Source organism: Zalophus californianus, chromosome 1, assembly GCF_009762305.2.
Source record: "Zalophus californianus isolate mZalCal1 chromosome 1, mZalCal1.pri.v2, whole genome shotgun sequence".
Lineage (NCBI taxonomy): Eukaryota > Metazoa > Chordata > Mammalia > Carnivora > Otariidae > Zalophus > Zalophus californianus.
Window position 1 is genome coordinate 54676262 of NC_045595.1, and position 9035 is coordinate 54685296.

Consider the following 9035-nt stretch of genomic DNA (forward strand, 5'->3'; position numbering starts at 1 on the left):
ACCGTTAGCCTGGAGCTGCCAGAGGCCATCTTGCCACTGCAGAGAAAGAACCTGGTTGAGAAGGAAGGCCACAAGAAGACAGCAAGAGATGGAGACACAGAGACAGATGTCTGGTGACTTTGAGCACCTGGATCCAGCCGGCTGATCTCTGCAGACTGCCCCACGTCGGTTCCCTCTCCCTCCAGATTCTGGTGTGGTTCAGGAGGTTGGAGGGAGGAAGAGAGGAAGGTTGGGATACTTCTGCTCCTCTCCTTCCCTACTGTGGTTTTGGCTTCATTCCTACTGCGCCCACAGCTCCTGTGGGGCAGCCTGCCCTGACTACTCCTGCTCTCCGTGGGTTCTGGAAACGCGGTCCTTCCCTTGCCCCTGCAGGCCACAGGGTGGTAACGACGCCCCACTGTCGCTCACCTCGGGGTGCCACACTCTCTTGTGTGCTTCTCTTCACCCTGCCCTCTCTGTGATAAAAAGTCCCCTCGTTTATCTCTCTCTCTCTCTCTTACAGTGGGTGGCTGTTTCCTGCCAGGGCCTTTAGCAGTCACAGTATTAATACCATAGTGGAGACAGAAGCCAGTCTGGCTTATAGAATCATGGGAGACTTTAATAGCCCCCTTAGGCCCACTGATACCAAAGGAAAATGATTATCTTTTTTTAAATTATTGTTACAGCAGCTACATGTACTGAGCACTCGCTGTGTGCTGCTCATGGAACTCAGAACTTCGCATGTTATCACATGGAATCCCCACAGTGATTTTTATCAGGTAAGTTCTGCTATTATTCTCATTTTACAGACGAGGAAACTGAGATTCAGAGAAGCAAAGACCCTTGCCAGGGATCACATACCTAGTGAGTTGCTAAGTCAAGATGAAAAGTTCTATATGATCTCAAAACTCGGGCTTTTCACTGCTACACTAGAGATTGTGTTGACAGAGTCCAGAATCGAATTTCCGTTTGAGATTTACATTCTACCTCCATCTTGCCCTCCCAGCAGCCTTCTCTGCTCTCACTTGGCATTGATTCGAAGCACAGCCTCCCCCCGCCCTCCGCTCCCCCCGCCACCCCCTGACCTGGCTCCGGTACCTGTGTGAGCCTCTCAAACCCATGCCCAGAGCAACCTCTGGCCAGAGACAGGTCTCCTTCTCCTGGCCCTTCCCCTCTTCTTGTGGCCGCAGCTGGAACTGAGAACGAGACAAAGGGCCTGACTTGCCTTCTCAGTGAGAGGTGCTGCTTCAATTAACCACAATAATAGAAATAGCTTACGTTTATTGATCACTTGCAATGCCAAGTGACCACACTAAACACATCACATGCATTGCTTCATTTCAACCTCACAAACAGCTTTGCAATATAGGTACTACAGTTATCCCATTTTACAGATGGGGAAACTGAGGCTCAGGGGCATTAGGTAACTTGTCCAAGGTCAGGTAAGCAGCCCATGGATGGCCTATGACTCCTGTCTTCCTAACATCATGTGCTTAACTTTGAGGAGATTCTACCACCGTGGAGACACAGTTTCTTAATGAGTCCCAACCGAGGGAGAAGTTCCTAGAGGTACAGTCAACAAGAATGGGCTGTCTCTCTTTATGTGGCTCATGAGATCTTGTGTGTTTGAGATCCTATCTGAAGGGCTTTGTGGAGAAGGTCAGGCACCAGGCTAAAATCAGTATTAACTCTCAAGCTCATTTTGAAAGATAACATGGATGCTTCTCTGTTCAGAGCTTGGGTATCTGCTTCCCTCTGACACAGTAACTCCTGTGGATTCTATATTTTAAATATCTCAGGAGATTTCTGGTTGAAGATAGTTGATTGGTCACATGTGGTTAGTTCTTCTCCTTCCTGAATGATCAAGGATGATCTAAATATTTCAGGAGAACTTGCAACCTACACAAGAGACCAAGATAAGCAAAACAAAACAAAGCAGAAAAAATGACCCCAGAGAAAACAGAGATAATTCTGAAAACAGAAAAGGATGTTTAAAAAAAAGAGAGAGAGAAAGAAAAGAACCCTCTAATTGGTATCCTCAGAGAGATAAGATAAAATACAGCACCCATGAGACGGGCATAAGATGTTATAGAAATGGAACAATCAGGGAACAAGGAAAAACTTGGAAATTAAAAATACGATTGCCAAACATCTTAGAAATGCATCTTTTCCTCACTCTAGGGCAGCTTTTCTCCTCTTTTACTTGGTCTATTGTTGTTGCTATTTCCTCACTGCTTCTCCTGACTTCTGAAAATCCATCTTTTTGGCCATCAGGGTGATCTTTTAAAAACACGAACTTCATTATATCTCCCTGCTTAAAACCCCTGATGACTCCTCATTTCCTTCACAATAAAGGCTTTTCATGTTCAGAATCTGTGGCAGACACAGGAATTTTTTTAACAGGAATTTCTTCTTCTTCTTTTTTTTTTTTAAAGATTTTATTTATTTATTTGACAGAGACACAGGGAGAGGGAACACAAGCAGGGGGAGTGGGAGAGGGAGAAGCAGGCTTCCCGCCGAGCAGGGAGCCCGATGCGGGGCTCGATCCCAGGACCCTGGGATCATGACCAGAGCCAAAGGCAGACGCTTAACCACTGAGCCACCCAGGCACCCCTCAACAGGCATTTCTTCTATTTCTTCTGGGTTTTGTTCAGGTATCATGCAGCCATGTGTCTCCCAAGAGGTGAATCTTGATGGATCTAAGCCAATCGTGGACATTATATTCTCTTGCCAGTGATCTGTTTAGGGGTGTCTGTGTCACTCAGTGAAATATGGAATGTCAATGGGGGAAAGGTGGGGGCCTTGAGGAAAGGTTTCCTTGCTGATAAACAGAGGCACCGTGGGGAAAAAAAATAATCCTTCTTTTTCTACTTAATGTCATAATGGTCCTAAGGGATATCTGGAACTCTGGTAGCCATTTTGTGGCCATGAGGGCGCAAGCCTGAGATGGAAGTCCACTCACGGGAGATGGCAGAGCAGGAAGAGAGATCTGACTCCCTGACAATGTCATCGAGCCATGCAGAATTAAACCAACCCTGGAGCTACCTCACCTCTGGACATCTTGTTATGTGGGGTAATAAAACTGGCTCATTGTTTAAACCACTTCTGTTTGGGGTTTCCGTTACTTGTGGCCAAAGCATTCTAATTGCTACAGGACTTAACATTTCAGCCTCATCATCGGCCAGTTCCTAACTCTCATGCTCCCCACCCTTTGCTGTTACTTCTCTTAAGTGTTCACTGTCCCCAAACATGCCACATTATTCCCTGCCTCTACATCTTTGCACCCATTATTCTGTCTGCCAGGAATGCCCTTACCCACTTATCATTTAATACTCTGTGACTTAACAACATTACTACCTTTGGGATGTCCTTCCTAACACCCCTGGTTGTATTGACTGACCTTCCTCTATGCTTCCAGCTCTGCCTTCATACCACTGATCACTAGGGAGCATGTCTATCCCCCACTGAACTGTGAGATCAATTATGTCCCTAGTACTCAGGAAGGATGCTTTTCAGGTCCTTTGTGGGCTTATCATGTCCTGAAATTGCCTTCGGTTATGCTCATATATATGTATGGTAGGATGAGCTGGTTAAAAGCCAGGCTTTGGAGTCAAAGAGACCTGGGTCTGAGTCTGAGCTCAACCACCAACTTAGCTTTGTGGCCTCCAACACCTAACAGCCTCTCTGTATCTTAATTCCCCCATCTACTAAGTGGAGATGTCAAACCTAGGGTATCATGAAGGTTAAATGAGATAAAGCATGTAAACCATTTAACTCAGTGCCTGGCAAACAGTGACTTATTCATAAATGTCAGCTCTTGGGATGATCACCTCATTAGTTTGCATTTAATTTTTGTTTGGAGAGAGTTTCCAGCTTTCATCAAATTCTCAAAGGGGTCTGTGATCCAGGAGGGTCAAGAGCCAGTGTTTGGGAGTAAAAGGAGCTGGGGTGGGGAAATCATGATAAATGCGAACATCTTGCCTTCATAAGGCCCCCCGGGGAAGTACTGTGTAATTGCTTCTTCTGTGGGGTCAGGGTGGCTGCTGCCTGATCTTACCAGGTTGAGTTCCCCCTTTATCATCTCTCCCCCAAGGCCCTGGGTCTCTGTGACCTCTGGGCTCTCCAAATGCCTCATTAGCGCCTGCTGAGAGCAGAGCCAGCAAGTGGGGCTGGTGTCGCCGGTGCGGAGAATGCTTTTCATTCGAGCAGAGGGAAGTGGCAGCTGGGGGGGTGGGGGGCGTGGCACAGGGGCTGCTGCCCCTTTGTGTCTGAGCCTGATGACTCAGGGAACATTGCACTTCTGAGGATGTCATTGTCGGCGCAGAGCAGCGACTTCGGCCCTGTAGGTTGGCACCAGCCCTCCCACCCACCCTGATGATTCCCTCGCCCCAGACCCCAGCCCTTTTCCGTAGCTGCCATCGTTCCACCCTTAAAGTTGTAAATACAACAAACTCCGTGTTTACTCATTGTTCCTCCTAGTGGCCAGGAGAAGGTGGATCTGAACAAGAGGCCCCAGTGAGCTGGGGGCAGAGCCAGGATTAGTGCCGCCCCCCCCCCAACCCCCGTTCTCCCTGCTCCCAGCCCATGCTGGTTGGTAGGCAGAAGTGCCCATTTGGTGTCAGGCAAACCAGGGTGGGGCCTGGCTCCACCTCCAGCCTTTGAGCCAAGTGTCAGGGAAACCATTTCTACTCTCTGCACCCCAGGTTCCTCATCTATAAGGAGGAGGTAAATAATCATAGCTCACCCACCACTCCCCTACCTTGCAGAGAAATCATTTCAAAACTCAGCTTTGGTTGCATCATTCTCTTGCTCACAGCCCTTAGCAATGTTCCCTGGCCCATTGTGATCTGGAAGTGGCTCATTGCTCCTGTCTTGGCTCCCTTCTCCTGCCCCCATCCAGTCACACTGTACGGACTTTCTATCTTAGTCCACACAATACTGTTTTGCCTGGAATTCTTCCTGCCTGTCCTTTCGACTTGGACAATCCCAGCTTCAAACTCAACTCAGTACTTGCTCCTCCAGGAAGCCTCCTGTAGCCTCCTTCCACATCGTGTCAGGCAGCTCCTCTGGGCTCACACGCACCAGAGCTGGATGGTCTTGGCTCCAGAATCCTGGGGTTCTGCAGAGCAGGGCATCTCAGAGTGTAGTCCAGCATCATCTGGAAACTTGTGAGCAATGTTAATTCTCAGGCCCCACCTCCAGAACTACAAAATCAAAAAGTCTGGGAGGGGGCCCCAGAACTTCGTGTTGTAGAAAGCCCTCCAGGGAATGCTGATGCTCCTGTTTGAAAACCCCTAGTCTAATCCAGTCGTCTGACACCATGCTAGATTTCTGCACTTGAAGCACCTTGTTACATTATTAACTGCCACATGGCCCCAACTCCAGCACCTGCTGCAGAAGGGAGAGGCCTGGGCAGAGTGGCTGGCTCCCCAGGGTGCCTTCCGCTAATGGAGTTGTTACAGATGAGAACTTCCCCATCCCCTTCTCCCACTTCCTGGAGACACTTGCCCAATTTCAAATTTCTTTTATTGGCAAAGAAGAAATCTCAGCACTTGTCTCATTTACTTCTCATCAGCCTCTCTTCCATCCAATCCTGCCAGGCTGGGGCCTGCTGAGCTTGAGGATCAAACTCCTGGTCGTCTGCCTCTTCAGAAATATATTGTAAATTTCATGTGGCTCCTTGCAGACACCAAATCTTGCCTGGGAAAAATACTTCTTTTTTCTCTTCTCTTGGCCAGCACCCCACCAGTGTGGCTCAGAAAGCCGTGAAAGTCTTAGGAGTCCAAATGTTTTCTGAATTAGTTTCTCCTCCCATTAGAAAAGTTGTTTCCTTCAATCCTCCACCCTCTACTTCTAGAATCCAGGCCTCTTTCATTCTGGGAAGTTCTTTTTGGTGTCTAACCCCACTCTTTCTGGCTGTCACCGGCTCCAAACCAGCCTGTGATATATAAAGAACAGGTATTTTATCTCTGTTTTACAGCTCTGGAAACTAGCACAGGGCCAGGCACACAGTAGGCACTCAATAAATGTTAGTTTAGAAAATGAATGAATGGAGAGATTAGTAATGACAAAATTCGATGCCTGAAAATGAACATTATTTGGAGGATTATGTTCAGTGTCTCAGATATATTCAAACACCAGACAACTTTATGAGATAGATAATATTTTATTCATTTTAAATATGAGGAAACTGAGGCTCAAGGAGATTAAGCAATTTGCCGAAGATCACACAGCAATTCTGTGACAGGACCAGTATGTGAACCAAGTATGAGAGCTAATGGTATGACTGGGGATTCGCTTCCTGGTTAGTCCCTTGCGTGCTACTTTTCTGAGCGGCCGCTGTCATAGAAGCATCTAGCCCCTGGAGATTCAGACCGAGTGGGGGCAGGGCAGGGGCAGAGAAAAATGAGCCCCATACCTGTCCGTTGATGAAAGGCTCCTGAAGCCCGCTGGGAAGGAGGAGGAGGAAGACGTCTGGAGCTGAGTGCACTGGAGGAGGCATCAAAGACAAGTGCCAACACGTCTGGGAGTAAGAGGCCCCCTTCCCCGCCACCAGCACCAGGCCCGGCTTCTCTCAGAGCAAAGCTTCAAAACCGATGACAAGACAGCAAAAGACAGCGCTTGCTGCCCCCTGCTGCCAACACATACAGTTGCTGACTTAACATGCCTCTCCCCCCCGCTCCCCAGCCTATCATCATTTTTAATATTTTATTTTTTTTAAGCTAACTCTTTGAAGATTTTATTTATTTATTTATTTTTGCGAGAGAAAGAGAGAGAGCGAGTGCACGAGAGGGGGGAGGGGCAGAGGCAGAGAGAGCAGCATACTCCCCGCAGAGCAGGGAGTCCCACCCGGGGCTCGACCCCAGGACCCCAGGACCCCAGGACCCCGGGATCATGATCTGAGCCAAAGGCGGACACCTAACCCACTGAGCCACCCAGGCGCCCCATTTTTAATATTTTAGATTTATTGAAGTAATAAATTAATACATCATTTAAAAAATCATGTAATATACAGATATATAGAGCAAAAATTGGAGTCTCCTTTTATAACTCCGCACCTCTCAGCACCCCTCTGAGGAGGTGCCACAGTTCACAGTTTGGAGGTGGATGGCCCAGGGCATTGCCAGCGAGGGTGAGGAAGGATGCAGGGAGGGTAAGGAGGTGTGTTAAGGGCAGTGTGGCCACGGCTTCATGAAAATCCTCGTGGGCTGCTTGTGGGGTACGTCCATTCCACACAGACCCTCTCGGGATGCACCGCACCAGAGGAGGGAACTGGACTTCCAGTCCCACATCCCATACATGAGAGGGAGTACGTCCCCGTATGGGAATGCTTTAAAATGTAGATTGTATTATTATCCAGGTATGGTGAGGCCAACAGAGGGCGAAGGACTGCCATTGAAAAGATAGTTTGCAGGGCACCTGGGTGGCTCAGTCGGTTAAGCATCCAGCTCTTGATTTCAGCTCAGGTCAGGATCTCAGGGTCGTGAGTTCAAGCCCCACGTTAGGCTCCACTGGGTGTGGCACCTACTTAAAAAAAAAAAAGAAAAGAAAAAGAGAGTTTGTTACAGCTCTCCCAAGAGGAAGGGGCAGGCAAAGCCACAGGAGCTGTGTGGTAACCTCCCTGAGTCTGTCAGGAGGGAGAAGGAGCAGGAGAAAGAGGTGGGCAGGAGACTTTATCATGGTTTCTGTGGAAAGGCATGGGGAAGGCAGGGTAAGCTGGTTTGAATAATTCCAGCAGGCTCTGGGACAATAGGGGCTGTCTCCAGTTGTATGGCACCTAGCCCTGGGGGGATTCGGGCAGAGGGCTTGACACACAGGGTATAAGAGCCCATAGGCAAGGGAGGTGGTGGTGATGTGGAAACAAAGGCAAAAGAAAAAGTTAAATTTCTTTAGTACTTACAGCCCATTGACGAGCCCTTGAAACAGGCAGAGTGACCTTCCTCTAGGAGCTCAGCTGTCTCCATGTTAATACTTACTGAGGGCAAAAGGCAATCTTAGCTTAACATTATCCTGACTTCCAGGATCCTGTGAGTCTTCTTTAACAAATAAAAATTTCTTTGGAGGGGCACCTCGGTGGCTCAGTTGGTTAAACATCGGACTCTTGACTTTGGCTCAGGGGTGTGAGATCAAGACCCGCATTGGGCTCCGTGCTCAGTGTGGAGTCGCTTCAGATTCTTTCTTGCTCTTCCTCCCCCTCTACCTATCCGTGCTCTCTTTCTCTCTCTCTCTCAAATAAATAAATGAAATCTTTTTAAAAAAATTCCTCTGGAGGGGCGCCTGGGTGGCTCAGTTGTTAAGTGTCTGCCTTCGGCTCTGGTCATGATCCCAGGGTCCTGGGATGGAGCCCCTTGTCAAGCTCCCTGCTCCGCGGGGAGCCTGCTTCTCCCTCTCCCTCTGCCTGCCGCTCCCCCTATTTGTGCTCTTTCTCTCTCTCTGACAAATAAATAAAATCTTTTAAAAAAAATTCCTTTGGAAACTTCCTTTATCTCTACCCCACCAAGATATATGTTGATAATCATCCCCCAAGCTTATGGCACACTGATATACATCTGAAGGGTCTCATGTCTCATTAGACAATCATAAGTGACCTTTTCCTAACAATAGCTAGAAGGGGTCAGACCTGCATCATGGTCTGGTGACTCGGTTGTCTGCAGATGAGGTACTGGATGCCCAATGACATTTATACCATCTGGCAAACAATGAATACTTTTTATTTTTTTTTTAAAGATTTTATTTATTTATTTGACAGAGAGAGACACAGTGAGAGAGGGAACACAAGCAGGGGGAGTGGGAGAGGGAGAAGCCCCAATGCGGGGCTCGATCCCAGGACCCTGGGATCATGACCTGAGCCGAAGGCAACGCTTAGTGACTGAGCCACCCAGGCGCCCCAATGAATACTTTTTATTTTTATTTATTTTTTTAAAGATTTTATTTATTTATTCCTCAGAGACAGAGAGAGAGAAAGAGAGAGGCAGAGGGAGAAGCAGGCTCCCAAGGAGCAGGGAGCCCGATGCAGGACTCGATCCCAGGTCCCTGGGATCATGACCTGAGCTGAA

The 9035-nt window shown here is 48.2% G+C and overlaps 1 long non-coding RNA gene across 1 annotated transcript; it reads left to right on the plus strand.

Moving 5' to 3' along the window:
* Positions 1-3177, plus strand: LOC113917866. Its single transcript, XR_003518381.2, has 3 exons — positions 1-228; positions 666-758; positions 2873-3177. It is a non-coding gene; the product is annotated as an uncharacterized LOC113917866 (long non-coding RNA).
* Positions 3178-9035: the final 5858 nt, after the last annotated feature.